The sequence below is a fragment of the Schistocerca nitens genome, chromosome 4 (genome assembly GCF_023898315.1).
Source record: "Schistocerca nitens isolate TAMUIC-IGC-003100 chromosome 4, iqSchNite1.1, whole genome shotgun sequence".
Classification (NCBI taxonomy): domain Eukaryota; kingdom Metazoa; phylum Arthropoda; class Insecta; order Orthoptera; family Acrididae; genus Schistocerca; species Schistocerca nitens.
This window is the reverse complement of record NC_064617.1, coordinates 529,466,937-529,472,936: the sequence shown is the minus strand read 5'-3', so window position 1 is coordinate 529,472,936 and position 6,000 is coordinate 529,466,937.

The following is a 6,000-nucleotide window of genomic DNA, read 5'->3' as shown; positions in this document are numbered from 1 at the left end:
TGTACGGATTGAACAGTAGGGGCGAAAGACTACATCCATGCTTACACCCTTGTTAATCTGAGCACTTCGTTCTTGGTTGTCCACTGTTATTATTCCCTCTTGGCTCTTCCACATATTGTATATTAGCCGTCTCTCCCTGCAGCTTACCCCTACTTCTCTCAGAATTTCGAACATCTTGCACCATTTTACACTGTCGAACGCTTTTTCCAGTACGACAAATCTTATGAACGTGCCTTAATTTTTCTTTAGTTTCCTTCCATTCTCAACCGCAACGTCTTATAACATGGTTTATGGGAGGAATAGTATGTGTGATGCCGACAGATCGTCGACTGTGTAAGTAACCAGACTCCTTACTTTCACTACCATGTTCATGAACTGAGCCTTCACTACTAAAAGAATTTATAGTCGGTTCTGTATCAGTACTACTTAGTGAGCTATTCGGCGTGGTGTGTAAGTAATAACACCACAGAACTCGTGTAACCTGCCCAACTCTCTGCCACCGGGATTCCATGTGGAAACAAATGCAAAACAATTTACTTGCTTGTCGGTACCTACGTTATTGCATGAAATAAAGTCTTTCATGAGATACAACTGAAACATTGCAGTAATCTCACAAAAGGTTACAATGTCAGACGGCGAAGTAGAAAGATTTCTTGGTGGATCATCTGGACAAAAACGCTACATAAATAACAATCATCGTTTGGGACGAAACCATTTCAATAATCAGAAATATGTTTAATTGAAATATAACATCCAAGGTGCGGACACAAATAATATACATAGGTCGTATAATTTGCAGAAGAATGATAAAATTTAGGATCTGTAACATGACGATAAGCTTGGCTTTAGGAAACGTAATGAGATGCTGTTGTGATGTTGGTCTAGATAATGGAAGCAAGGCTGAAAGAAAATCAACACACTTTCATTGCATTTTTTGCGCTAGAAAAAGCGTCCGACAATGTAAAATGGTGTAAGATGTTCAAAATGCTCAGAAAAAAAACGTGTAAACAGTAGGGAAAGATGGATAATTCACAATAAGTGTTAGGAACAAGGAGGAACAACAAGAATGTAAGACCACGAACGGAGGGCTCGCATTAAAATGGGTGTAAAACAGGAACGAAGCTTAACAAAAGAAGGGTTGATGATTAGGATTAAAATTCAGAGCGAAAAGATATCAGTGATAAGATTCTCTTTTAACACTGTTATACACAGTGAAAGCAAGGAAGCACTGCAGTGCAGTCTAATCAGCACAAAATATACTGAGAAACTTACTATCAAGACTGGGATCCTCGGAGTAGACGAAGTGAAGGAATTCTGCTACCTTGGATGCAAAATAACCCATGAGGGACGATGCAAAGAGGACATAAAATTCAAACTGTCACAGGGACAGAAGGCATTCCCGGCCACAAGATATCCACTAGTATCAAACGATGCCCTTAATTTTGAGGAAGGAATTTCTGAGGACGTGCGTCTGGAGCACAACGTTGTATGGAAGTGCATCACGAACTGTGCGAAAACTGGAAAAAAAGAGACTCGAAGCGTTTGACATTTGGTGCTACAGAAAGATGTTGAAAATTAGGTGGACTGGTAAGGTAAGGAATGAGAAGGTTTCCCGCAGAATCGGCGAAGAAAGGAACATTGGGAAAACATGGACAATAATAAGGACAGGATGATAGGACATGTGTTAAGATATTGGGGGATAACTTCCACGATACTGAAGGGAGCGTAAAGGGCAAAACGGTAAGGGATAATAAGGGTTACAATGACGTTCAACATATAACTGAGGAAGTTGGGTGCAAGTGCTACTTCGAGATGAAGAGATTAGCGTAGGAGAGCAATTCGTGGCAGGTCGTATCAAAGCAGTCAGATGACAGAGGACCTTCCCAAAAAAATATCGCTCAAAGAACACGAATAAACCTCTGCTTCCTTCATATTTTTCCTGTTTGCTCAAAAAAACTTCCAGCAGTGTGAAACATGAAGAGATATTTACCTGTGACAATAAGCTGGAAAAAAAATGAGAGACACGAAGTGGCTAAATACGCTCTTTTGCATTTGAATTAGAGTTTTTTCGGCCTTGCGTATTATACCTTCTTATGCTTTGGCGCGCCGGCCTGAGTGGACGAGCAGTTCTAGGCGCTACAATCTGGAACCGCGCGACCGCTACGGTCGCAGGTTCGAATCCTGTCTCGGTCATGGATGTGTGTGATGTCCTTAGGTTAGTTAGGTTTAAGTAGTTCTAAGTCTAGGGGACTGATGACCTCAGATGTTAAGTCCCATGGTGCTTAGAGCCATTTGAACCATTTTTTATGCTTTGGCGATAGGGTGACGCGTTGTGGCATGGGCTGCTGGAGACACCGGAAGCGTCAGATAACCGCACTGATACGTGGCCGGTAACCGGCCACCACAACTCAAGGAGATGGATCGGAGATGCGTCCCAGGAGAGCAGACCTCGCTCGATGAAGTCAAAGCTTACCGCAGAGGGCTGGCATTAACATTAACAATTAGAAGCTTTGCCAAGTCCTGCTTACCAGGATCGGATTCCAGGAAGATTACATACAAGCCGTCAGAGAGTCGCGCGCACAGAGGCATATTTTGGTACGGGTGCTAACTTTAATGTATTAATTCGAAGAGCTGCTAATAGATGGCGCTGTAATATGCGTAACGCTCATAAGCCAGGTCAACAAAATTGTGCAACATGCAGAGAGCGACGAACTGGCACTTAGACAAACTTGTTACGCTGGCAACTGGAGATCCTGCGGAGCAATGCTATTTTTGAAGTTTGTGGAATGTGAATCGTTCCTGTTACAAGTTGGCGACGAAAACCAATAGAAAAATTGATAAAGGAAAGGAGAAAGGAGAGGGAGAGACGCTCTTATTAGAAAGGCGGGGGTTGATGGGCAGAGATCTTAGACTCATCCAATCTTGGAGATTCTAACAAAAGCCCTAGTCTTGCTGAGATATGGAAGGGGAAACCAAGTTTTTATTGTGAGCATGTAAAATGAATTTTGGGCACTATACGATAAGTCATGGATGCTGGAGGAGTCTTTCATCTGCAGCTAGAAAAAAAAAAAAAAAAAAAAAAAAACGCTTCGGAGTCGAGTCGCAGCCTGCAGTGACAGCGGCACACACGGCCACCTGCCAGACGCCAGAGGTCCCTGGTCCAAATCTGCCGAATGAGGTAGCAAGGTTAAGGAGTCCATCATTTCAAAATTAAATATCTCGCAAACTAATAAGATCAAAAGACGAGTGAAACAAAGGGTATGTGTATTGTGAAAGCTGTAAGAATTTTAAACAGAAGTTTCGGAATAGTTCGAAAAGCTGCTAACAGAAGGTGCTGCAATAGAAATGCATAGAGCCTATAAATAGTGTACCGCAGCTCAGAGCAATCTGTTGCACTACTGAGACGTAAAAAGGAGATTAGCGCACCAAATAGAGAGGTTTAAATCACGTATTCAACTGAACAGCGTGCTTTTTTTAAAGCTAGAATACCACAGGTTAGAACACAGTCTTACGGTAAGGCATAGTTTTCGGATACGATTTAATGGTCAAAAAGGACCCTTTGCGAAAAACTTTCGCGAGCTCTTCTCCAACGAACAGACAATGTGCCTGATGATCTGTTGGGGAATGTTGGCCCAGGAAAACTGTAATTACTCTAGAAAATGTAGCCTCGGTTTCTGGAATTAATAGCAAAATCCAAGCAAATCCGTCTGAAGACTTGCAGCAGAAACTGGTTTGCAGCATTCCAGCACCCAGAAAATACTGAGACAGAGCCTACACGTTTCCATTCAAAATCCAAAACACGTACGAGTTGTGCGACAGAGAGCTGACACTGCGAACTAGATTCTCACAATGATCGATAATGAAGGATTTGATGTTGGCTGCATCTGGTTCACAGACAGAGCGCATTTTCACCTGAAAGAAGTTGTGAATAAACCGTATTCTCCCAAAGTTACTATATGCGCAGTGGTATGCATCAGGGGTATTACTGGTCCTTTTTTCATACGAGAAACGATCACTAAAAAGCGTTACGTTGCAATTTTGGAATAGTTTGTCGCCACGCATCTAGCATTGGGAGACCGACCAGTCTCTGAGTGGTTCATGCAAAATTCGGCCGGATCACATCGCACCGAAGAAGTGTTCCTTGATGAATACTTCGGGGACAGAGTCACTGCACTGGATTATTGCATCTTTACTGGCGCAGGGATGGATTGGCCTCGATATTCGCCCGATCCGACTCCTTATGACTATCTTTTGTGGGAAACATTGTAAGACACTGTCTATCGGAACCATCCCACCACCCTTGACCGTCGATCTGTGTGGCACCTGAATCCATTTCCGTTGAGGCACAACAGGCTGTGATGGCAGATTCCATTGTTGGTTTGCGCCACCTCCGTGCTGCGAGTTGTAGACGTTTCGAAAAGACTGATATATGATTGCAAAGACTGCTTGCAGAAGACGGGTTTAATTACACACGCACTCTGATACTAAGCGAGCTGCACAGTGTATAGCGTCACCTGTAAGCAACTTCTTGAATTATTACGAAACTTCTGCATAAAATTGTTACAAATTTCACAATAAACATAGCTTTTGTTGCATTCGACTATCGATATTACACTGAAAAGCCAAAGAAATTGGTACACCTACCTAATATCACGTACGGCACCGGTGAGCGCATGGAAGTGCCGTAACACGGATTTGCATGGATTCGACTAACGTCTGGAGTAGCTATGGAGGGAACTGACACCATAAATCCTGCAGGGCTGTCCTTAAATCCGTAACAGTACTAGGGGTAGGAGATCTCTTCTGAACAGCACGTTGCAAAGCATCCCAGACATGCTCAATAATGTTCATGTCGAGGAAATTTGGTGGCCAGCATAAGCGTTTAAACTCAGAAAGGTGTTCCTGGAGCCACAATGTAGCACTTCCGGACGTTTGGGGTGTCGCATTGTCGTGCTGGAAGTGCCCAAGTCCGTCTCTATGCGCAATGGACATGAATGGATGCAGGTGATGAAACAGGATGCCTACGTACGTGTCACCTGTTAGAGTCGTATCTAGACGTATCGGAGGTTCCACATCACTCTAACTTCACACGCCCCACACCATTACAGAACCTCCACCAGATTGAACAGTCCCCTGCCGAAATGCAGTGTTCATGGATTCATGACGTTGTCTGTATACTCGTACATGTCCATCCTCTTGATACAATTTGAAACGAGACTCGTCGACCCGGTGACATGTATCCAAACATCAACACTCCAATGTCGGTGTTGACAGGCCCAGGCGTGGCGTAAAGCTTTGAGTCATGCAGTCATCAAGGGCTCCGAAAGCCCATATCGATGATGTTTCGTTGAATGGTTTTCACGCTGACACTTTTTGATGGCCCAGCATTGAAACTGAGCGATTCTCTTCTGTCATCGTTTGTCCCGTTCTTTCAGAATCGTTTTCCGGCCGCAGGGATGTCGGAGATTTGATGTTTTATCGGATACCTGTTATTCATGGTACACTCGTGAAATGATCGTACGGGAAAATCCCCACTTCATAGCTACCTCGGAGATGCTGTATCTCATCGCCCTTGCGCCGACTGTAATGCCACGTTCAGACTCACTTAAATCTTGATGGCACTGTAGCAGCAGTAACCGATCTAACGACTGCGCCAGACACTTGTTGTCTTACATAGGCGTTGACCACCGCAGCGCTGTATTCTGCCTGTTTACATATCTCTGCATTTGAATACGCATGACTATAACAGTTTCTTTGCACTTCAGTGTAGTTTTCGAAATATTTAATGTTCAAATCAGGGATTCCTTCACTGGACGCCCTGTATAACGTTTGCTCTTGACGATCCACAGACACACTGAGCCGGACACACTCGCCACTCACACATCCCCTAAAGCACCCTCACCCACACCCCCATTTTGATCGACTCCGAGAGCGCTAGGTTCTCTTATTCATATGCGTAATTAACAGTTTATGAAGTTATAAATATTAATATTGTCTCAA